The sequence below is a fragment of the Canis lupus genome, chromosome 20 (assembly GCF_048164855.1).
Source record: "Canis lupus baileyi chromosome 20, mCanLup2.hap1, whole genome shotgun sequence".
Lineage (NCBI taxonomy): Eukaryota > Metazoa > Chordata > Mammalia > Carnivora > Canidae > Canis > Canis lupus.
The window spans coordinates 55040222-55066341 of NC_132857.1; the positions used below are offsets into that span (position 1 = coordinate 55040222).

The 26120-nt window shown below is 33.6% G+C and overlaps 1 protein-coding gene and 1 long non-coding RNA gene across 27 annotated transcripts in view; one reads left to right on the top strand and one right to left on the bottom strand.

The window, feature by feature from the left end:
- MBD5 (methyl-CpG binding domain protein 5) overlaps nt 1-26120 on the top strand; it is a 433497-nt gene that overhangs the window by 97232 nt on the left and 310145 nt on the right. The gene's annotated exons all lie outside the window — the stretch shown is intronic.
- On the bottom strand, nt 4116-17057 carry LOC140611974 (uncharacterized). 4 transcript variants are annotated; one of them, XR_012013332.1, is made up of 8 exons: nt 16928-17036; nt 16229-16288; nt 12085-12258; nt 9717-9817; nt 8543-8586; nt 8153-8210; nt 7830-7937; nt 4116-7017 (listed from the first exon to the last, which is right to left on the bottom strand). It is a non-coding gene; the product is annotated as an uncharacterized lncRNA (long non-coding RNA). The 4 variants fall into 4 exon arrangements; XR_012013329.1 differs by lacking the exon at nt 16229-16288 and having other exon boundaries at nt 4117-7017; nt 16928-17057; XR_012013330.1 differs by lacking the exons at nt 8153-8210; nt 16229-16288 and having other exon boundaries at nt 4117-7017; nt 16928-17057.

The window sequence follows — 26120 nt, forward strand, 5'->3', positions numbered from 1 at the left end:
TCAAATATAACCAAAAACAAAATTAGAAAATTTCAATGACTTCTCCTGTTTCTTGTATATTTTCTCTTCATGGGGCAATAATATAGATTTGAATTTACAGCTTTCTGGTGTTGGAAGTTTATTTAAAAATAGTACCTAGGGCAGCCCAGGTGGCTCAATGGTTTAGCACCGCCTTCAGCCCAGGGTGTGATCCTGGGGTCCCCAGGATCAAGTCCCACGTTGGGCTCCCTGCATGGAGCCTGCTTCTCCCTCTGTTTGTGTCTCTGCCTCTCTCTCTCTCTCTCTCTCTCTCTCTCTTTCTCTGTGTGTGTGTGTTTCTCATGAATAAATAAAATCTTTAAAAAGTACCTAAAAGAGTTTAGACATAGCTTACCAATAATTTTCCATAAATATCATTTTTCTCAGTGTTTTTTTTATAAAATGATTACTCAAATAGAAGCTAAAAAATTTCTAGAATGTGAAAGCATCTTTATAGATTGTGATGAAAAGGTATATAGCTATAGCTTCTACAGAATTGCAATAACAAGTGCATAAATAGATTTTTGTGGCAATTTATTCTTTACTTTTTCAATGAAAAAAATGGGATTTCTCCAAAAGGCTAAGAAATATATAGTCCAAGTTTGTAACCTTTTGAGAGTTGTGTTTTATGCAACCATAGAATTTACAATATATAGAAGAATGGACAAATTACATGACCTTCAAGTAATTTCCTATGTATCAGTTTTTGTAGCTAGACATAGCATAGTGGCTGGATTTAAACCAGTTGTACATAGTTTCTACTTCAGTATATATCCATTTATTTTTGAAAACCAGATGAAGAAAGGATAATAATACGGACTTTTATAAATAAATAGATATCTGAACCAGAACACAGACCTGGATGGAGATAGAATTCACCTCTGTATAGGGATAAAGGAATACCTATATGTAAATTATCACCATTGCTACTGCCACTACCATCAGCATCATTACCATCATTGTTTACTGAGTCTTTATTCGAGCACATAGGCAATAATCTATGTGCTTTAAATGTATATCTCATTTAATTCTCATAAGAGCCTAATAAGGTAGGTTCAATTATCCCCGTTTTGTGGATGTGCAAATTAATATACAGAGAAAAAATAAAGCCATGAAATCATAATTAAGAATTTATGCCTATAGCATATTGGATCTTTAGTAAGAAGTAAAAATATTAAGAAAAGATTTTTGGATCTACTTTACCACACAGGAAAAAGAATGTTGACTCAGTCCTGGGAAAATTTCACCATAAAACACCATAAAGTATCTTGTTTTGCTTACTATTAGAGTAGGCATTACCAGTATTCCACTATAGCCTCGAAAAAGGTCACCATCATTTACCCAGCACTTATCACAATACCAAGCTCATAATCAGTACTCAGTAAATGTCCACAGAGAATGTGTGAATCTCTGTGATAATGGACTAACTAAAAAGATGGGTGACATAGTCTCATTCTATCACATAAGTTAGTTTTATAATGTGTCTCCAAGTTGCAAAAATGAATTAATTTCCCATATTAAATCATTGCTATAAATCAGTTATATTTCCAAGAAAAACAATTAAAAGTTAATAATTTTAGCTTCACATTGATTAATATTAAACCATTTTATCTGAAATAGTTGAATACTAGAATTGCTCTTGCTTGGTATTGGTCAATCTACTGAGCACATGACAAAAAGGATTTAAATTTTTTATTCTCTTTCACAAAGAGAGCATTTCCCAAGGTCACCATCTTAGGTAAATATTATCTACAAGTAGTTAAAATAAGATAAAAAATGACATTTAAGTTATTTTAACAGCTTTATGGAGATAAAATTTATACCATGTATTTCACCTAATTCAGGGGCCCCTGGGTGGCTCAGTTGGTTGGACATCTGCCTTTGGCTCGGATCATGATCCCAGGGTCCTGGGATTGACTTCCTCTCCGGCTCTCTGCTCCATAGCAAGTCTACTCCTCTCTCTCTGCTCCTCCCGCGCCTGCTCATGCTCTCTTTCTCATTCTCACACACACACTCTCAAATAAGTAAATAAAATCTTTAAAAGTAACAAAGTGTACAATTCAATGACTTTAAATATATTCATAGAAATGTGTAACAAAACAGTCAGTTCTGAAATGTCTTAACTCCCCAGTAATCCATACCCATTAATGGTCACTCCCTGTTGCCTCCCTCACCTCCTAAACTTTAAGAAATCACAGATTTACTATCTTTTTGTATAGATTTGCCTATCCTGAACATTTCATACAAATGGAATCATATAATATGTAGTCTTTTGTGATTGGCTTTTTCATTTAGCATGATGTTTGGAAGATTATCCATGTTATAGTATGTATCCAAACTTCATTCCTTTTTATTGATAAACAATACCCCAATATATAGATACACCACATTTTGTTTATCCATTCACCAAATTGATGGACATTTGGGTTGTCCCTTATCAATTACATGATTTACAGAAATTTTCTCCCATCCTGTACATTATCTTTTCATTTTCTTGATGGTATCCTCTACAGCACAAATGTTCCTGAGTTTGGTGAAGTCCAATTTATTATTTTTTCTTTTCTTGTGCTGTTGGTGTCATATTTAAAGAAGGCTTTGCCTAAGGTTACAAATATTTTATTCCTGTTTTCTGTTAAGAGTACTATAGTTTTAGCTCTTACACTAAAGTTTATGATCAGTTTTAAGTTAATATCTGTATATGGTGTAAGGAAGGAGTCCAGTTTTGTTATTTTTCATATGGATCTCCAGTTGAACCCACCACCATTTATTGAAACGATAATTCTATTCCTGTGAATGATCTTAATTTCTTTGTCAAAAACCAAATGACCATAAATGTAAGGGTTTATTTTGTGACTCATAGTTCTGTTCTATTAATCTGCATGTCTGTCTATCCTTATGCCAGTACCACATTATGTTGATTACGTGAAGTATACATTCTCTAACTTTGTTCTTCTTTTGCGAGACTGTTTTGGTTATTCCTGCCTTTCTCTGTGAAATCCTAATCATTGTGTCAATTCTATACAATTAACAGCTGGAAATTTTTACAGATTGTATTGAATCTATAGATCATTTTCAGGAATATTATCATCTTAAAAGTGTTAAGTCTTTTGATTCAGAAATGTAGCATATCCTTTAATTTGGGTTTCCTTTAATATCTTAGAACAGTATTATCAAATCTTTAAGTCTTACACTTTTAAAAAAATTTTATCTCTGTTTTATGCTAATGTAAATAGAATTGTTTTCTTAATTTCATTTTCAGATTGTATTGACATACAATTGACTTTTCTATATAGGTCTTTTACCCTGATACCTTACTGAGCTCCTCTATTCTAGTAATTCTTTAGGATTCTCTCTATATAATATCATGTCCTCTGTAAATAAAGATCAGTTTACATTTTCTTTTCAAATTTGACTTGACTGTCTTTTCTTTCTTTTTCTTCCTTAATTGCCCTGGCTAGAAACCCTGGTACAATACTGAATATAAGTGCTGAAAATTTTGTTCCTCATCTTAAGGGGGAAAGCATGTAGTCTCTCACTATTATGTATGATGATAGCTGTGGGTTTTTCATAGATGCCTTTTATCAGATTGAGGAACTTCCCTTCTATTTCTAGTTTGTTTCATGTGATGTTTAAATTATTGAATTAAAAATGTTCATTACTCCATTTTTACACTGTATTCAACATTTTGTATTTCAGAATTCATACTATATAGTATACTAAGATATCTTTACGTTATATTAACAGCTCTTCTATTTATTAAACAATGCCTCTACTTTCTCGTTGTGGGACCTTGGACAGCTTTAACTTCTGTGCACCTGAATTTCCTATCTGCAAAACTGGGTTTGACTATTATAGTACCTAACTTATAGGGCCTTTTAAAGACTGAGCTATTTAAAAGCAAAGCATTTAGAATATAGTTGGCCCCATTGTAAGCACCAATATATCTGTTGTTATTAAGAGTATGCATAATTTATGCACAAAATCACAATATGTTTCTCACAGGTGTAACATGTAGAAGGCATTTCTTTAAGAAAAAAATATTTTATTCAAAGCTTTACTCTTTTTGTATTTTTCTTTTCTTTTTTTTAAGATTTTATTTATTAATGAGAGACACTGAGAGAGAGAGAGAGAGAGAGAGAGAGAGAGAGAGGCAGAGACACAGGAGGAGGGAGAAGCAGGCTCCATGCAAGGAGCCTGACATGGGACTCGATCCCAGGTCTTCAGGATCATGCCCTGGGCCAAAGGCAGGTGCTAAATGCTGAGCCACCCGGGCTGCCCGTGTATTTTTGTTCTTGATTTTACAACGATATGCACATATTCCTCTTGATAGAAGGTTATTCAAGCAAATTTATCTAAGGCTACATACTTAGCCCCTACAAAATTACATAAGATTCAGAAACCCTTGTTTAATTTTTGGAAAGCTTTTAAGCTAGTTTGATTTTGTTTATGCCTTGCCTGTTATTACAGGTGACTTCAGTTATTCAGATTATGTTTCTTTTAAAAAGCCATGTACCATGTCTGTAAAAGAGTTTCAGAGCATCTTAACCAGTTTTGATATTTAGTTTAGCTAAACTACTTCTTTAGAGAATGTGAATGAATAGCTGTGGAAAGCAATACTTCTTGCCATGAAAGACTAGATTCATTAAGGACATCCTAAAATTTAAAGGAGTGTCTAGGCTTTTTATATCAGAGTAAAAAATACTTTGTATTCTGAGAATTCCTTTGGATGTAAATTGAAAGAAAGAAGACATAATGTTTTCTTATTTCCTGTTGTTATGAGTTAGACATATAGATCTGAAAAGAAGTTTCAAAATGAAATCCTTTGGATTTCTTTGGAGTCAGCTATAAAAGCCTCAGTTTCAGCATGTTAATTTCCTTGTGAACAATTGTATGTGATTCACTCTTATCTTATAAAATTTGAATCCCATTTTAGCTACCTAGGAAAATTTATATTTAACTGACCTCCCCACTTTTGATAGGAAATAAATTTTAGCACAAGTAGCCATTTGAGTACAACTCCTAATACTGAGGTAAAATAATATAAAGACCTAGAGCACGGAAAATACTTACCACAAAGCTCTTGTATTACAGCAACTCCTTTTCTCCTCAGACCTTCACTAACTTGATCTACTCTTAACATAGTTTTCTAGTTTCTTAGAACAAAAAAGCTAAGAAGCAATACCCGAATATAGGTATTTATAAAAGTATTTGAATAGAAAAGAAACGACCTCCATTTAAAGAGGAATCTAATAAAACAATTAGAGATACAAAATGATATTATTATAGGGTATCATTTTGGATGTGCTGGAATTACGAGTAAAGTTAAAATTTTTCTTTGCTTTTCTACTTAGGAAGGTAGGAATATGTATAAAAAACAGGCATACTTTGGGGATAATATGGGTTCAGTTCCAGACCATCGCAGTAAAGTGAATATTGCAATAAAGTGAGTCAAATGTGTTTCTTGGTTTTCTAGTGCATATCAAGGTTATGTTTATACTGTAGTTTATGAAGCTTATATCTAAAAAAAAACAGTGTATATACCTTAATTAAAAAAATACTGAATTGCTAAAAAATGCTGACCATTGTCTTAACTTTCCATGAGTTGTAATCTTTTTGCTGGTAGAGGATCTTGCCTCAAGATTGAATGGCTGTTGAGTGATCAGGGTGGTGGTTGTTGCAAGCTGGGATCGCTATGGCAGTTTCTTTAAAAAGACAATAAAATTTACCACGGTGATTGACACTACCGTTTATGAACAATTTTTCTGTAGTGTGAGATTCTTTTTGATAGCATTTACTCACAATAGAACATCTTTCAAAATTGGAATCAATCCTTTCGAACCCTACTATACAATCAACTAAATTTATGTAATATTCCAAATCCGTTGTTATCATTTTAACAATCTTAACAGAATCTTCAGCAGGAGCGGTTTCTATCTCATCCATTTCTATCCCATTTTCTTTGCTCTTGTAAGAAGCAACTCCTCATCTGTTAAAGTTTTATCATGAGATTGCAGGAATTCAGTTACATCTTCAGGTTTCACTTCTAATTCTAGTTCCCTTGCTAGTCCTACCACATCTGCTGTTACTTCCTCCCCTGAAGTCTTGAACCCCTCCAAGTCATCCATGGGCGATGGAATCAACTTCTTCCAGCTCCTGTTAATGTTAATGTTGATATTTTTTATCTCCCCATAAATCATGAATGTTCTTAATGGCATCCAGGATGACAAATCCTTTCCAGAAGGTTTTCTGTTTACCCAGACCCATCAAAAGAATCATAGCTATAGCTATGGCAGCTATAGCTTTACTAAATGTATTTCTTAAATGCTTAAAAATCAAAGACTTGAAAGTCTTTTTTAAAAAACTTGAAAATCAAAATTACTCCTTGATCCGTGGGCTGCAGAATGGATATTGCATTAGCAAGCATGAAAACATCAATCTCATTGTACATTTTCATCATAACTCTTTTCTGACCAGGTGCATTGTCAATGAGCAGTAATATTTTGAAAGGAATCTTTTTTCTGAGCAGTAGATCTCCACTGTGGGGTTAAAATATTCAGTAAGCCATATTGTAAACAAATGTGCTATCATTCAGGCTTCTTTGTTCCATTTTTGAGCACAGGCAAAGTGGATTTAGCATAATTCTTAAGGGCCCTAGGATTTTCTGAATGGTGAGTGAGCATTAGCTTCAACTTAAAGTCACAAGCTGCATTAGCCCCCAACAAAAGAGTTAGCCTGTTCTTTGAAGCTTTAAAGCCAGGCACTGACTTCTCTTTTTTAGTTATGAAAATCCTAGATAGCAGATTCTTTCAGTAGAGGGCTGTTTTGTCTACTTTGAAAATCTGTTGTTTAGTGCAGTTACCATCATTACTTTCTTAACTAGATCTTCTGGATAACTTGGAGCTTCTGCATCAGCACTTGCTGCTTCACCTTGCACTTTTATGTTGTTGGAAAGGCTTTCCTTAAACCTCATGAACCAATATCTGCTAGCTTCAGACTTTTCTTTAAAAAAAAAAAAAAAAAAAGGTTTTAATTATTTATTCATGAGAGACACAGAGAGAGGGGCCAGGGATACAGGCAGAGGGAGAAGCCTGTTGTTGGACCCCTTCCCAGGACCCCGGGATCATGACCTGAGCCAAAGGCAGATGCTCATCCACTGAGCCACTCGGGTGCCCCGTTCAGACTTTTCTTCTACAGCTTCCTTACCTCTCTTAGCCTTCGTAGAATTGGAGTGTTAGGGCCTTCTTGTGGTTTAAGCTTAAGAGAATGTGGTAGTTGGTTTGATCTTTTGTTCAGATCACTAAAACTTTATAGCAGCAATAAGGCTGTTTTATTTATCATTTGTGAGTTCACTAGAGTAGCACTTTTAATTTCCTTCAAGGTTTTTCCTTTGCATTCATGGTTTGGCTAACTGTTTGGCGTAAGAGGTTTAGCTTTTGGCATATCTTGGCTTTTGACATGCCTTCTTTACTAAGCTTAATCACTTCCAGCTTTTGATTGAAAGTGATGCACATGTGACTCTTTTCACTTGAACACCTAGAGGCCATTGTAGGGTTATTAATTGGCCTAATGTCATTATTGTTGAATTTCAGGAAATAAGGAGATCTGAGGGGGGAGAGAGAGAAAGAGAGATGAGGGAGCAGCTGGTGCGTGGAGATAGAACATACACATCTATTGATTAAGGTCACCATCTTGTATGGACATAGTTTGTGGCACCCCAGAACGATGCAAAAATAACATCAAATATCACTGGTCACAGATCACAATAAAAAATATAATAATAATGAGAGTATTTGAAATATTGTGAGAATTACCAAAATGTGAGACAGAGACGTGAAGTGATCAAATGCTGTTGGAAAAATGACATAGACTTGCTTGATGAAAGGTTGCCACAAACCTTTAATTTGAAAGAAACACAATATCTGCAAAGAACAATAAAGCAAAGTGCGATTAAATGAGATATGCCTGTATTTTAGAATAAAATAAATTTTTTTGTAGTTTAACATTTGAAATGATAAATATCAGTTACTTAGAAAATCAGTTATGTCAAACACTTTGTTTCCTAACAACTGCAAAATTAGGTATTTTATTTTTTGACTTTTTAGGATGATATGATGAAAATAAGATTTAGGCTTACCTATTCATTAGGTTGACTGTCTTTTGCTTGTGATCAGTGAACTATGCTATGTTAGACTCTAAATCTCAAGTAAAATGGTCAATAATTAATGTTAAGTGCAGTGAATGTTAAAGCAGCCTTTGTAAACTCTTAAATGTTATATAGAGTTTATTCTTAGCCATTTTCATCACCTTTAAAGCTATGCTTACTATTCTATATCTCTTAATCTCTTAAAGAAGAAGAGGTGAATACAAGAGGCCATCTATGAGCTGAATGAGTTGGCTGAAAGCAGAGAAGACTAAGGATAGACAGATGGGGGTGGGCATTAGAGGGTTGGGTGAAATGTAGTAATAGCTAAGAATATGCAATTTTGTGGTCTCATCAAGCACTGCTCTTCTCTTTAGTTTTTACCTTTAGTTCCAATGGTTTTTTGAAGTCTTTCTCCAATTTGTCACCTATACAGACACATAATAAGTATTTATTAAATATTTGTGGAAATATTAAAAACGAGTTTTGAGCTTAATAGTGTGGAAGTTTTTTTCATATTTTTAAGTTACAAGAGTATTAACTGAATGGGCTTACTGTGTTTTAGGAAAGTGACTTTAATATGAATTGACATAGAGAGATTAGAAAGAGACAACTCAGAAAGCTATTATAATCTAAACGAGAGATGTGTGCAAGCTATAGGACTTTGAAAGCAGGCCACTGTGTGAAACAATGTAGGTGTAAATTCAACATTGTTTGTTGACTGATAACTTCCTAGATTGGGACCTTGTAAAAAGGATAGGAGTCAGAAGTAATTGTGAAGTTTCTGGCATGAAACTTTATGATTCATTACCCAAGATGTAAGGCAATTGTCAAAGAAGGAATGAGAATGAATAAAATGGGTTGTGTTTAAATATGTTGTTTGTTGACTATGGGATATCCACTTAGAAATGTCCATCAGACAACTAGTTATAGACTATTTCTAGTTTTATTTATCTACGATTCACATGTGAGAGGTAAAGTCTGAGGAACATATAATAAGAGCTGATGCCATTAAGATAGGTAATGTCTCCAAGGGAGGTATGTGCAGGAAGAAGACGGCTAAAAATTGAAATGTAGGGTAACATGTAAAATTGGGCAATAGAAGGGAACCCAGTGAAGGAAATTGGATAGAACACTTAGAAGAGTAGGAACTCAAAAGAGTGAAGAATCCAAGACAAAGGACAGATCACTTCAGTGATATCCATTAACACAAATGTCTCTGGTGATCTTTTTTGTTTTTTGTTTTTTTTTAACCAAAGCTCTACTTTCATGAGTAATGCATTATGTTATTTTTTTAAATTACTGAAAGAGTTTTAAGAGATAAAAGTGAATGCCCCTCTCCTGACTGTATTTTTCCCTAAGTAGTAAATATTATGTTTCTCTTGCATCTTTCTAATCATTTCTCTTGCACATGCAAGCAGTACTGCATTCCTACCATTTCAAATGCAAAAGTTTTCACATTTTAATGTTTCTAAAGTTATGTCTTACAATTGATGTATATAAGTTTAATGGATTTTTTAAATAAGTGAATAAATTTAATCATTCCCCAAACACTTACTTTGATTCTAATTTTCCCATTGATAGAAACAGTTCTTATAAATCACAGCTCACATGATTCAGTCCTGCACTATGATCGAGGTCAAAGAGCAATCTGTGAAGCTTAAATAAATTTTTTAAAAAACATTTTGTCTTAGACTTCATGAACCATATTTTAGAAATACTTATTTCAATTCCCATTATTAGTTTTTATATGCATTCCTCAAACACTGCACACATCACAGCTGTCTCTTTAACTTCCCCTAGTCTTTCCAATTTACATTCACCTCCCCTCACCATATGTACCTCTGTTTTCTTCCACCCACATTATTTTCATCTTAATCACATTACTGGAGGAACTATGTGGCAAAAGAGTATCACCTATATGAGTTTTATGCTCTATAATATTCTTTCCGTATGTACATATCTCTGTATCTCTCTGTATATACAAATACAAATTTTTGGCAGGTAATTCCATTAAATTACGGTAAAAAATAACCTGTAAAAATTTCTTTTGTTGTGTGTTACATACTTTGCTTCAGAGGGTATGTGAGTTTGTGTGCACACACATTCACATGCATGTCAATAGCTTATAACTGGTCAAATTTGTGATGTGATGTGGTATATACATATACTGTTAAAACATGCTTTTTAAATTTAAGATGTTTTTTGAAACATAGAAATTTATATATATATGCATATATATATACACATATATATATAATTAGTATGCTTCATCAATCTAAGAGGTATTTTTTTGACATCTCTGAATACAGGTTATATTTTACCAGTTCTAGCATTTTAGAGGCAATGAAACTATAATAATTAATTCTTTCTCTTTGTGGCATTTCATGATTTTTTAATCATTTCTTTATATATTAGGGTTTTTTGTTGTGTTTAATGGTTTGGGGAGAATTTTTTTTATTTTTAATTTTTTTACTATTACCAAACATGGCTTAATGAACATTATATTTCTATCTTAAATGTTGTGTTTATTTCATCTTATGTAAGTTCTTGTAAGCTATATTGTGAATTTGCATATATTATGAAAATGGAATAGTTGGTTAATACATTGTTTCTGCTTTATTCAAGTCCATTCCCTATATTGCAATTATAATCAGCTTTCTAAAAGGTAAATGTGATCGTGACAGACATGTAATGTAGGATGTAAATTCTTACGCTGTTCGCTTTGCTTGAAATACCCTTTCTGAATTTTCACTTTCCCGTTTCAGACTTCAGGACCCCACTTTGGTGTCATCTTCGAAGACATTCTTTAACCTCCAAGATGCCTCCAGCATAGCTCAATAGCCCCCTATGCTTAGCTCCTTTCAACATTTATCATATTTTACTGCAGATGCCTTATTAATTTTTCTATCTCTTGTATCAGGCTTGCTTAAGGTCTGGGACTGTGTAGGTAGCAAGTAGCTGCCACTTAATAGGCCAGTAAATATTGAAAGAATGAATCATGCTGTGAAATCTTTTTAAAATGTTTCCAAATATTTTTTAAAGATTGACTATGACCAGTTTTTTGCTATGCTGAAAGTGAAAGTAAAAAGAAATTTAGCAAGCTACATGACTGGCTTAAAAGGAAACGAAAAATGTGTTGGCATTACAAGTACATGCTTTCTTCCGTTTTTAGCCATCCAAAGAGGAAGCAGTAACTAAAATAAAAATCTGTTCAAGGGATTTGTTAAGTACCCAACCTGGGTATTGAGAATTGTAGGTCAAGACGTAGGTACCTTAGAAAGGGAAAATTACTAAAGGTTTTGAGTAGAGAAATGTAATTTTAGTTATTAGATGGCTAAATATTACATTCTATATTGATAACCAGAGTGTTTATGCTGTCTCTCACTATACAGTCAGTACTTTATATCCCAGGTGCTTCTTTATCCCATGCTCCACACACACCCAAAGTAAAAAAAACAGGCAAGGCAATCCTTTGTATTTACATTTCACTGAATGTATGAATTATATTGCATGAATTGTATATATAAATTATAGCATTAAGAGGAGACCTCTACCCTGGGCTATTTTAATAATAGGGACAATGATAATACCATCTTTTTCCCCTAGCTAATTATACTTCAATAGCAGTTGACAGTCTCTTATCCAACATGACTGTGTGATGGATGGCAGTCACATGTACAACACATTCCTTACTCAAAAAAGCATGTCAGAATGCACTTAGTTGAAGGACAGTGAGAAAGAGAATATGACTTATACTATAGGGTTTATTGAATGCTTCTTACATTAAGAATAAATAAAATGATTTTGCAAACTTTAGTACTTAATTATCAGTAATACATTTTTGTGACATCTTACTTGAAAAACCATACTTTAAAAAGCATGTCTACGTATATTGCTTTACGTAAATATAATATATACAATACCTATATTATGAATCCTTACAAGAACTGTGTGTTTTTGGTAGAAAAAGTACTGCTATCCTGAAGGTCAGTGACAAACAATTGTCTAACGTCATACATTAAGTAGGCTTAGAGCAGAAACTAAATCCCAAGTTCTTCCTTCGTGGGTTTGTCCTTTTTCTTTTATACCACCTTGCTCTGTAATTGAAAATGACAATCAGCACAAAAACGTAATGTATAACTTTTCATATACATACACACAGTCATATACATACATTCATGTATTGCCAAGGCATTCTAAATATCTGAACACTCCTCTACCAGCAGCAAATATATAAAGCTACACTTCCACTTGTGTCTTAATAAAAGATTATTTTAAATTAGTGGATTCTCTGTGTGTATAAAATGTTTGCATTTATTCTATTTATTATACCAGCACAGTTCTTGTTTTTTTAAGAAAGAAATTCTGGCATCAGATTGAATGTTTCCTATCAGCACAATTTAAGGTGTAGCGCAAAATTTTGATCTCATAAAAGTTGAATCTTTAGCTCTATTTCTTTAGGCTGGCATTTCATATTGCCTTTTGTCAGTTTTATAATAGTCTCCAAAATGCCTTTACTCATCCAACCTCAATTTTAAAGATCTTACACTACAGAAGAATTAAAAGCAGTAAAGAACTGTTAACAGTCCTTATCAAGAAAATGGAATGCAAACTATGGCTGAAGGAAACTTAAGGAACTTCTTAACCAAAATAGTGACCCAAATCATAGTCCTATGTCCAAAAAGATAGACCCAGTGGAAAATACAGCTGATACATTGTATAAAGAAGGTTGTCGGGGGTCCCTGGTGGCTTTGTCAGTTGGGACGTTCTGCTCTCCATTTCAGCTTGGGCCTCCACTCTCAGTAGAGAGTCTGTTTGAGATTCTCTGTCCCTTTCCCCCTGCCCTTCCCCTTCCTCTCTCTAAAATAAACGAATTAAAAAAAAAAAAAAAAGAAGAAGAAGAAGAAGAAGAAGAAGGTTGGGACACCTGGGTGGCTCAGCAGTTGAGCTTCTGCCTTTGGCTCAGGCCATGATCCTGGGGTCCTGAGATCGAGTCCTGCATCGGACTCCCTGCATGGAGCCTGCTTCTCCCTCTGCCTGTGTCTCTGCCTCTCTCTCTGTCTCTCATGAATAAATAAATAAAATATTTTAAAAAAAAGAAAAAGGTTGTCAGTGTATTTAAAATATCACTGAGTATCAGCAAAAAGGAACATTTAATTGCTAAGTTTTAAGCAAATGATGATCATTGAAATTTGGGAGAAAGACTCATTAGTTCTACATCCACTTTTTTGTGGCTGTACACTACAAAATCTGATAACTCAGACATTATAAATATATTTTACTGCATCATTGAATAGTTATTTGTAGAATATGGTATTCATATTTAATTTATTGTTAAATAATATGAGACTTTAAATTCTTTTTACTTTCTGTACTAACTTCTGTCTATAGAGTAAGTATCATTTTGAAATTTGGACTACCTCCCTAATTGACACTTCTAAAATTTTTCGGATTAATAAGATTTTTTCCACTGTTGAAAAGTTTGTGATTCAAATACAGCTTTCAAATTTAAGTAATTTTGTGGCATTGAAGACATTTCAGTGGCATTTTTAGGCTTTGAAATAACTTTGTTATAGAACCATGGATCTAGAAACAAAGTCTCTAAACATATTAGGAAAAAATAGTTTCAAATCTCATGCATTTATTTATTTTTTTATTTATGCATTTATTTATTTGAGAGAGAGCATGCATACAGAAGCAGGAGGTGGGAGGGGGAGGGCCAAAGGAAGAGGGAGAAGCAGACTCCCTGCTGAGCATGGAGCCTGTCAGGACCCTGAGATCATAACCTGAACCAAAGGCCGACTCTTAAGGGACTGAGCCACCCAAGCACCCCACATTTTTTTAATTGAAGTACAGTTGATAGACAATGTAGCATTAGTTACACTTATACAATATAGTGATTCAACAAGTCTACATTATGCTGTGCTAATCACAAGTGTATCTGTCATCATACAACACTATTATAATGTCATAGACAATATTCCTTATGCTGCAACTTTTATGTCCAAGAGTTATTCTTTCCATACCTGGAAGCCTATATCTCCCACTCCCCTTCACCCATTCTGCAGCTGCCCCCCACCATCCCTCTGGCAACGTCAGTTCTTTGTACTTATGGGTCATTTTCTGCTTTTTGTTTTGTTTTTTAGATTCCCCTTATAAATTAAATTCCATGGTATTTGTTTTGTTTTTCAGATTCCCCATATAAATGAAACTATATAGTATTTATCTTTGTCTGTCTTATTTCACTTAGCAGTATACTTTCTGTGTCCACTCTTGTTGTTACAAAGGGCAGGATCTTATTCTTTTTATGGCTGAGTAATATTCCATTTTATATATCTTTATATCCTATTTTATCTAAAGAAGATATATATCTTCTCTATCCATTCATCTATCAATGGATACCTGGCTATTGTAAAGAATGATGCAATAAACGTAGGAGTGCATACGTCTTTTCAAGTTAGTGTTTTCATTTTCTTTGGGTAAATACCTAAGAGTGGAATCACTGGGTCATGTGGTATTTCTATTTTTAATTTTTTGAAAAACCTCCATGCTGTTTTCTACAGTTGCTGGACCAATTTGCATTCTCACCAATAGTGCATGAGGGTTTCTTTTACTCCACATCTTCACCAACACTTATTATTTCTTATCTTTTTGATTCTAGCCCTTCTGATAGATATGAGGTGATGTCTCATTGTGTTTTTGATTTGCGTTTCCTTGTATAGTGATGTTGAACATCTTTTCATTGTTTGCCATGAGTATGTCTTCTTTAGAAAAATGTCTATTCAGGTCCTTTTGCCTTTTAAAAATCAGATTACTTGGGTTTGGGTGGGGTTTTTTTATTGTATAAATTCTTACATATTTTGGATATGAATCTGTATTGGGTATATTGCAAAAACTTTCCCCCACTCAGTGGGTTGTCTCTTTCTTTTGGTAATTTCCTTTGCTGTGCAAAAAGCTTTTTATTTAGGTGTAGTCCCCAACTAGTCTTTTTTGCTTTTGTTTCCCTTGCCTCAGGAGCCATATCTAGAAAAATGTTGTGATGGCTGATGTCAAAAAAAATGACTACCGATGTCTTCTCCTATGAGTTTTACAGTTTCAGGTCTCCCATTGAGATCTTCAGTCCATTTTGAGTTTATTATTGTGTGTATATGTGTAAGAAAGTGGTCCAATTTCATTCTTTTGTATGTAGCTGTCTAGTGTTCTGAACACCATTTGTTGAAGAAACTGTCTTCTCCCCATTGTATATTCATGCCTCTTTTGTTGTAGATTAATTGACCATATAAGCGTGGGTTTATTTCTGGGCAAAGCCCATGCTTTTTGTCCTAAAAGAGAAGACTATAACCATTATTACTATTTTTAAAAATATTAATACACAATCTTGGCAAAATGTTAAGTTTTAGCTAGATTGATTAAATAAACCTTATCTTCTGATTTCTTCTGTAGCTCCCAATTCTTCCTCTTTAGTATGTTAGAAGCACTGTACTTCTTCAAGTTGACACAGTATAGCAATGATCCTCTATACCTCAGATGCCTCTAGAATATCGTCATTTTGTAGACTGATACAGTAAATGATGAACATTGTCACTGAAACCATGCAAAATTGTTTCTGATATATTGCTTAGTATATGCAATATGCTAATTTGACAGGGATATTTCTGTTTGTTACCATACAAACATCTAGAAATAATCATGAAATTTTCAACAAATTTAAAATGCTTATTTGAGATTGTCTAACAGAAAACATGAGGTATGTAATACAAACAAAATTTGCTCTAGAAATTCCTGATCAAGAAAGACAAGCGTATGTATTAAGACAGAAATTAATGCTGTTAAATGTGAATCTTCAATCAAAAGTTCCAAGGATGGGCCTGCTAAATTGCATACTTAAATTTGCTATCCAGCTCTTTCTCATGTAGCATGCTGTAGGAATTTACTCACTTCATAATGGTTAATGATTGTTGTGGGCAAGGTTGGAAAGACTGGGTAATATGTATTAAGTTTTAGAAAGCTCACCAAAGTGATTGGAGTCGAAATAGTTTAGTTGCTTTATAAGTGAACTTCACTTACCTAAAAACTGCATTCTTCAATACTATCTCATAATAAGAGATGAATGAGAAGGTCTTTGTCCTAAAATGCGGTATAGAGTTCATTCAAAAGGACTTATTTTGTTACTTTTTTCTTAAAGACAATTTATGGTCAAGGTATATTAACTAACTAAAATGATCACATGTTCATGTTCTATAATAGAAATTAATTAGAATTTAGGTGAAAAGACTTAACTTTACTATCCTTACAAACATTAGACTGAGCCTTTTGATTTCAGGGGCTGTCTCTTGGTCATCTTTATATTAACAACATCTAGGTACACTATATGACATGTAATGAGTATTCCATAAATCATTGACAAATGAACAAAAGAATGGCCTTTATATATAGTTAAGATAGAAATCTGTTTTAACTTGTCGTAAGAGAATTTTATTTCTGATGTGCCTTCCAGTTATAGCTGTTTATTATAAAAGATGATTTTTAGATTCTTAGACATAAGTTTCTTAAAAATGAGGATTTGGGGGCTTAGGGTCCCGTTTCTCTAATTCACTAGATCTGGGATAAGGCTGAGGAATCCATGTTTTACTAATAAGCACTGTAGGTGATTATTTTATAGATTTTAAGTGAACCATACTGAGCAACACTGCACCCAAACCTGTGCCTGGGTCATACCTGAACTACCACAACCATTTTCTTTTTCCATTTTATATAAAATCTTACCTTTATTTTTCAAGTGCAATATTGATACTATTTTTACTCCAGTGTCATACAATATGGTATTGAACAAAATGTGGATCCTGGACTGTCAGCATCAGCTGAATGACTTAATAAAGCATTCCGAGGGAGAATCTAAGACTGAATAAAGGCTGTGGGGGTGGGGCCCTGTAGTCCAGGGATCTCACAGGCCAGGGCAAGTGACTTCTGCCTTATGATCATATTCTTTCAATATAATCTATCAGGATATAATTATAATCATAGGTTTAATGGTTTCTTCTCTCTCTTTCTCTCTCTCTGCTCTTGTTTACCCAGATGCCTTTATCTTACTTGAATCTTATTTGGGTCTCCTCTGCTTGAAAGCCTTCACGTGCACCTTTTACAGTATCACAATGTCATTCTACCTAGGAGACAGCATCTTCTTTCCACTCCAGAAGTATAAGACCTAAGTGGAGACTTTATAAATTTATCTTGTCTGGTAGCTGCTCTCTTGCTGTATAGGGTACTCGATATATTGTTGAGCTATGTGTCCCAAAGGCACAAGATTAATATTATAGAGGAATTGTTTATCAGTCATTTTCATGGTTATTATAACATAAAATTTAATTTTAACCAGCATCTAACACAGTGCCTAGCACCTAAAATATCCACATAATATTTGTTGAGTGAATAGACAGAAAAGAGGACAGAAGTTATTAGGAGGGTTGAAAAATTAGCTTGTTTTTCTGTATCCCAACCTGCAATTGTTTAGGGATTTTTCTCTAAGGAACATACTGGGCAGAGGTAGGCATGCTTATAGTAGCCAACTAATAAGAGAAAATAGGAAAATATTAGAAAATATTTAAGGAATCACAAAGCAATCCAGGTCCTTTTACAGTAAGGGCAAATAGCACCACATGCGTTGACAGCTGAAGACATCACTATAATTATAGCACATTTACTGAATTTGTTAACCGGAAGAGATCCCAATTTTCATAAGAATAAGCCTGCATTATCATGAAAAGTTAAGTTTTTCGAAGTTCATTCTGTTAAGAATATAGGAAAATATATTATTTGTATTTAGAAAAATGTCCTTAAATATTTTAAATATTGAGAAAGTGGTATGTTTTAATTATCTAGAAAAATCTCCTTCACTTAAAGCTTCTGATTCCTTGATGGTTCCAGATGAATGAGATATTATTGTATCTTTTCAGCATGTGCCCGTGCGTTGCTCTTTGGGATACTATTTACAAATGACTACGTGTGTTCATTGCTCTTTGGGTTCTATTTATTAATGACTACTTTGCACATTGTCATCTTAAAGTTAAATGTGTTTGATAATAACTTTACATTATTTTAGATAAAAGGACTTTGGAGTTAGACTTAGTAAAGTGGGAATAATTATGCTTGCTCATATATCTGTTACGGGGATTAAATGAGATATTCCACAGGACAATGCCTGGTACGTTGAAAGTACTCAATAAATAGTCAAAACTATTATTAGAGGATTATGAAAAGAGAATTTTTATGTGCATTATGGTGATTTTTTAGAATCTGCTCTTTCAGGTTTTATTTTTCTAGAGACTATGTCTACTTAGTCTGCTGTTCAAAGTCTACTGTTTAAAAACTGGAATGGAAATAAAAAATACATAGACAATGTATAAATTATCCTCTGTTGCTCTACCTCTTATTGTAAACAAAAGTTCTCCAGGCTTTCAATAGGAATGGATCTTCAGTGAAATATATCCATATGGCAATTCTAAAATGTAAAAATGAACTGCTTTTTTAATATTGAATAAGCATAAAAATCAAATTATGTTGCTTAAAAAGGAATACTCATATATCTTTTCCCATCTTGCATAACACAAAAATAGCTAACTGCTTTTGCTCATAAAAATCATATTTGGAGGATGACTAAGCATGAGACAGTTCCCAAACAAATCTTTGAGAAAGTTATGCAGGAGTGAAAGTGAGATTTCAGCTCTAATCAGTCTCTTCATCTAGGTTAGTTCAGTGAGGGTGGACTGGTAAATTTTTTAAATCTTCAATTAGTCATACATCATTTTTCAAGATATTTTGGATTTCACTGTAATATTAAAATCTAATATGATTTCCTGTTAACCAGAACTTGGTTTTATAGGTTATAGATACTATGAACTTTTTTTAACAGGGACATACACATATTTACATAAAAATATTTGTTCATTTACATAAAATGCATGAAGCAGTGAAACCTTATCCAAAGGAAGACTTAGTAATGTAACATATCTTATGTATTTATATACTGTCTTTGCTACCTGAAAAGAATTGGGTGGTCCATGCTTAACATAGTTTTAATTGGAAAGTGTGGAAGCACTATACCAGAATGGTTCTTTAAAAAAAAAACAAAAACAACAAAAAAAAAGAATATCTCAAAATACATGGTTTGGAGGGATTATTCAGTCATTTATAAAGGAAACCAAAAAGTTTACTTCTGCATTTTCTGAGCTCCAATAGTAGTTTAATTTCTGTTTCTTCATCTCTTAAGGGAGCATATCATATTTCTAGAATATCTTTGTATCGTATACATTTTTCTTGGGGTAATTAAATGTCACTTAGGGTACAGTATATTTTCTTTTTTCAAGAGATTTGGTATTGCTATTTACCTTATAAACCTCATGATTTACAAATTATGCCATTCCAAATAAGTTATTCTCAGAATATTGAGGTATGAATTTGCCCTTGTTTACTCTCAAATTTTTATCTCCATTAGGATAAGTTTCCCTTGTATGACATTTCTGCCTTCGTTTTGTTTTCTTTTCTGTTTTTCTTGTCATTCTGGTTGTCAAATATAGAAAATAGCATGTTTAAATAAAACCATACTGTTTTCAGGGGGAGGGAAAAGCAAGTTAAACATGCTATTTTTAGCTTATTTTGAAAGAAAATAATTGACCCCAAATTCACATTACACTAAGGAAAATTTATTTGCAGAGCAATGGTAATGAAGGTAGGTAGGTATCCAAATTGCTGTGAATATCATAAAGAAAATAACCCTCTGGAATAGTGTGGAATATTAAAAAAAAAAAAAAGTTTTTCTGCTACTTGTCCAGGCATCATCAATCTTTGTACTGATTTTGATTTTATTAGAACTTACCATGCCTACCTCTTATTTTATCTTAATTTTACTTAGATAAATAAGTAGATATAGAGATACACTTACATATTTACATTTATATTTTGACATTCTTAACACTAGAAAGAAAGATATTTAGTAATTTCTTTTAATGTGTTTTTTGGTGTGCCTGAATGGCTTAATTAGTTAAGCATCTACCTTTAGCTCAGATCATGATCCCAGGGTCCTGGGATGGGGCCCCACATAGAGCTCCCTGTTCAGCTCCCTGCTTCTCTATCTGTTCCCCGCTCCCCGCTCCTGCTCTCTCTAGAGATCTCTCTGTCTCTCTCTCTCTAAAATAAAGAAATAAAATCTTTTTTAAAAGTTGTGGTTTTTGGTAAAATGTCATATAGCTGGGTTTTGCTTTTTACCCAGTCTGAAACTCTGTTTAAGAGGGATCCTCTTATCACTATGTAGAGTGACAACTTACATACTTCGTTATATTCCTTTCATACTACTTTGTGTTCATTATTTATTTTGTAGTTTGCTTTTTTCCCTTTATTTTTACTAATTTGTTAAAATTATTAATTTCATTTTCAGTGCATCATTAGTTTTCTTTGTGCTTTGTTAATCTGGAAATAATGTGCTTTTTTCTTCTGATATTTCTGATACTCTTTACATAACACATATTTCTCCACAATTACGTAATATTATATAAAGACCAAAGCCAGACAAACTCTCTACCAATCCACTCCATTCCCTACTCTTAGATGAATGCTTTAGAATGTCTTAATTCCCCATTCCATTCCCCTTGGCCTTTAGGGTGCTTTTATTCTCCCTAACCCCTTCCAACTTTTGATTTTGCTGACAGAGTTCAATACATTTGGTTCCAGATTTATTAGATTTTTCCCTTGCCATATGTCTCTTCTATTTTAAGAATCCTTACTTGGCAGTTGTATTATCAATTCCCAGTCAGACAATCATTATCCATTTAGTTTTAACACGTATTTTGCAAGGCTTATTACACTATTTTCTATTCATCATCTTCCATCTTGAGATTTCTATTCCGGTTCTTATGTTATTTGGTTCAGGTGCTTTTCTTGAGAATTTTCATCAGATGAGATGGAGGAGTGGTATCATAGCTCATCTTTATATACCCAGAATTCTTTCCTTTAGCCTGCAAGGTGAATGATAACTTTTGAGTGGACATAGAATTATTTGTTGGCAGTCTTTTCTCTCTGTCCTCAGTATTGCAGTATCTTCCAGCTTCAAGTATTACAGGTAGAAAGATGTCAGTATGATTCTTTTCTTTGCTGAGTAACTTGTTCTTTCTGAAAGTTTGCAATGTTTTCTTTTAATCATTATAATAAATGAATTTTACCAAAATATATCTAGTTGTATGCCTTACTCTGATTAATCTACCTAGAACATAGCCCTTTCATTTGCAAACACAATTCTTTTTCAAACCAGGGAATCCGGGGAATTTTGTGTCATTTCTATATTCCTAACCTTCCTCTGTTTTTTTTTTTTTTTTTTTTTCCCATTTTCTCTTATGATTATTACCTTCTTTACAGGAAATTTCTCTCGGAGTTATTTTCCAAATCTTTTCCCTGAAGATTTCTCTCTCTTTCTGTATTTGCTCTATATTTTGAGATGTTTCATCTGGTTCTATGTTGTTTAACCATAAGCATCTTTGCCACAGCATTCTTGCCATAAGAGGTAGAAAAATAATTGGTTGACAGTTTAGTTTGACAGTTTGTTAGTTTCATCAACTGGTTGACAGGTTGGGTTTTTTTTCTCCATTGATAAAGTACTTCCATTTTTATATTGTATAAATCTAAGTCCTCATACTGGTGTATACAGTGGTGCAGAGTTTTGAACCCACTTTGCCCATGAAACTTTGAAACACCTACCAACTGACATAACAATATGCCAACAACAAACAGTTCAAAAGGTTTTCATGATGTAATAAAAAGCTCACTTACAAATATGCATCCTTGTATTTGGAAACTGATACCTCTGTGAATGAAGGAAGAAGTTTTAGTGGAAAAAAAAAAAAGCATTTTTTTTCTTAGCTGGTCAATCAACCAGCTAAGAAATGCAAAATGAAGATAAAAACATAAATAATACTATGAACAACAGAATTTGAAGACAAAACTAAGATAAAATCCACAAAATAAAAGCAATTATTTATGCAGTATTGCTATGAATCTATACATTTTGACTGTTTTCAAATATTTTGTATTTCACAACAAAGCCTTTTTGTTATTCATCTTTTATATTTTATTATGTCCATGAATGTCCCTCTTATGTTTTTCATGATTTTATCTTTTATGGCGAAACTGCCTTACAACCAATTTTTATGCAGCAAAAATGGCTATGACAAAGATGCTGATGGTGAGGGTACCAGACACAATTTCTTCCACTTGGTTTATAAGCCAGTAATTCTGGGTTCAACAGGGACAAACCTTTTTCCAATTGTTCTACTTTTAAATTTAAAAATCAGATTTCTGGGGCACCTAGGTGGCTCAGTCAGTTAAGTGTCAGATTCTTGATTTCAGTTCACGTCATGATCTCAGGGTCATGGGATGGAGCCCAACATTGAGCTCTGCACTGAGTGTGGATCTTAGCTTGAGATTCTCTCTCCCTCTCTTCCCATCACCCCCACTTATGTCTATGTTCACTGTTAAGAAAATAATAATCCTGTGACTTTGAACTAGGTGAAGTAGTAGGAATGCAAAAGAGAATTTCAATATTTGAGATACAGATGTTGCTTGTATATATCCTGACATTTGAATGGATATGAAGGGCAAGGAAGAGAGAGTACCTAATTCAAATCCTCAAATTTTTTTTTGTCTGCTGAACTCCACAAGATAAGCCCTTTTCAGAAAAATTGCTAAAACATTCATTTTGAAATTTCAAAAGAAGTTTACCTTGGAGGAATTACTGAACAATTTACTTGACTTTCAGGTTGAGGCAACAGTTCAAATGCACCTCTTGCTTCTTGGAATGTGAGATTTCTCAGAGAATACAGTTTCTAGTGTTGTTTTGTTTCTAAAAGCTAAATTAATACTTTATAATGTCATTAATACAGTATTTGAAAAATACTTCTTTTTTTTTTAATTTTTATTTATTTATGATAGTCACGCAGAGAGAGAGAGACAGAGAGGCAGAGACACAGGCAGAGAGAGAAGCAGGCTCCATGCACCGGGAGCCCGACGTGGGATTCGATCCCGGGTCTCCAGGATTGCGCCCTGGGCCAAAGGCAGGCGCCAAACCGCTGTGCCACCCAGGGATCCCCAGTATTTGAAAAATACTTCTATATGTTTTAGAGAAACTTTTATTTTTGAGTTATAATTTTTAGCAAATTATATAATCATATATTATTATAATATATATTATAATCATATGGATTACCTATAATTTATAAAATTAGAGACTGAGTTTGGGGACTGATTGGTACAGGGGAAATGGTTGATTTCCTGAGCATATTGTCCCCAAATGTTTTCTTTAAACTTTTTTTAAGGATTTTATTTATTTATTGTAAAGTGAGACAGAGAGAGGGGGTGGGGGAAGCGTGGGTACAGAGGGCAGCAGAGGGAGAGGGACAGACTCTGCTGAGCACAGAGCCCAATACAGGGCTCCATCCCAGAATACTAAGATCATGATCTGAGCCGAAACCAAGAATCTGACAGTTAACCAACTGAGCCAACCAGGAGCCCAAACTTTAAACTTTTTTTTTTTTAAGGCAATATACAGATGTGATTGTTAAATCTCCAATGTGAGAAAATTAGAAAAAGTTAGTGTGACATTTAGGCCTTGGTATATGCAGAGAAAATAACCATAGATAGTGTCTTTTTTAGGTCCACCCACTCTCCCAAGAAAACCTGAAGTGCAGATCCAGTCATTATTATGCCCTTCCCTGCAATCCTCAGTAGACTCTCTTGACCCCTCTGTTCCCAGTCTCTTGATATGTTCATTGGGCATGTGGGATTTATTCACCTCTGAACTTTGGTTCCTGCTCTTCCCTGGCTTGCTGGGCCCTAACATACCCTGTTTTCTTGCCAGCCTTTAAGATCAAGTTCCTATTGCATGGCAACAGCAGAGTGAATAATTAGAACTTAAACATCATAATTGTAAAACTAAGTCCATCATTCAAGTTATCAATTAGTAAATAATAATGTTGCTGTGAAAATAATTATGTTGAAGTAACGTAACTTTCAGTGATAAGAGAGGCCCTGAGAGAGATTACCTAGTCTAATACTTTTATAGTTGAAGAAGCTGAGGCCCAAAGGGGCTAAGTGATTTGCTCATGTTCAAAATACTAGTAATGAACTAGAACCAGATTCCTTTATTCCTATTTCAGTGCTCTTTTACCACATCATATTGGACTTGTGATTTAAGTATCATCCCAAATGCATTTCATTTCTCCATGAATAATAAGAATAAATTTTAATTTAAATTTTAGAAAAACAATGTATATTTCTTATATAACTAAATCAAAAGCACTCAACACCACTAATAAATTTTGGTATTGACCAAATTCTGTAAGTATGTTTTTGTTAGACAAAAGCAGGTACGAGACTGTTGCATTGTGCATAACTTTAAAGAGATGATTACTTTTTTAAAAGTTTATTTACATTTTTGCATGTCATATAAAGATGGTTAACGAGTCACAGTTCTCCAACTTAGATAATCTCCTGAAGGAATGATCCAAATGATGTTCCCTATTCTACAAAATAATATTTTGGAATGATAGCTCAAAATCCTTTCTAGTTCTGTATTTATCTGAGCCAGAGTTATCTAAAACTTGAATTTTACATTGCTGTGTCATCCTTTTTTCCTAATGTATTTAGAAGTAAGAAGGATGTATAAAACATGTCTAACATATGAAAATCTGTGAAGATGTCTTAAATGATTTGAACTTCATCTTAGCTAAAGCATTTTAATTTGACAGATTTAGATTATATTCAGAATTAATTAGAAAATAAGTTTTATAATGTCAGAATAGATGAATATATTTATGAAATATCTTTGAGATTGATATAGGTTTTAGAAAGCCTGCTCAAAGTTGAATTTCAACCTGTATAGTAAAACAGAGTAAAGAAATAGTACTTTACTGTTGAATAGCACTTTAATATCCCCAGAGCAAAAGATTTTCGGTTCCTGACATTTGGAGATTCTCCTACAAATAGGACACTTTATCTTATTAACCTGATTAACTCTCAGTGAAAGGCACCCATTGACAGGTCCTGCCCATACACTTCCTTTTGGTGCTTCTTTCTTAATATGAATGAATGTCCAACAGTTCACTCCAACAACTGTCCAGTAATTTCAGGAAAGCTTCCAACGTGAAAGACATGATAAACCTAATCAAACAGTGTAATGTGATCCAGAGGAAACTGACAATGAGTAGCTAAAAGATTAAAATATAAGCAAAAAGAAACATAAATAAGTTGGAGACAACTATATTTTCAAAGAATCAGGGAAAATATTAAGTTCTACCTCTCCCTTGCTCTCTGCTCATACCTGCTCTCACTTTCTCTCTCAAATAAATAAGTCTAAAAAAAAAAGAGCCCACTGTATATCCAGCACAATAAATGAAAAATACCCACACCAAAGAAAAAGCACAAAATTGGACCATATCAAGGATAAAGAAAAGGTTGTAAAAACTTCCCAAATGCAAGAAATGGGGAGAGTTCACACCCAAAGGAGTAGAATGGCATTGGACTTCTCCACAACTACACGGTGAAACAGGTTCTTCAAAATTGTAAAGTAAATAATTTTACTAGTTAATTTTATACTCAGCCAAATTAAGTGTGATAGTAGAAAAGAAAGAGTAGTCCCTTCTTTCCCTAAAAAAATACTTGGATTCTATGATTAACTTTTTTTTCTGTTGTATCTGGAAAGTTTCCAGATAAGATATTCTTTCGGCTTTTTTCCTTTCTCTCCTCCTTCCTTTCTCTCCTCCTTTCTTTCTCTCCTCCCTTTCTCTCTCTTTCTCCCATCCTCACTCACTCACCCACTCTCTGTGGGATTCCCATTTTGCATTGTTGGATGCATGTATTGTATTGTTGGATGGTTTCCCTCAGGTGTCTGTTAATTTCCCTTTATTCCTTTTGCTGTTTC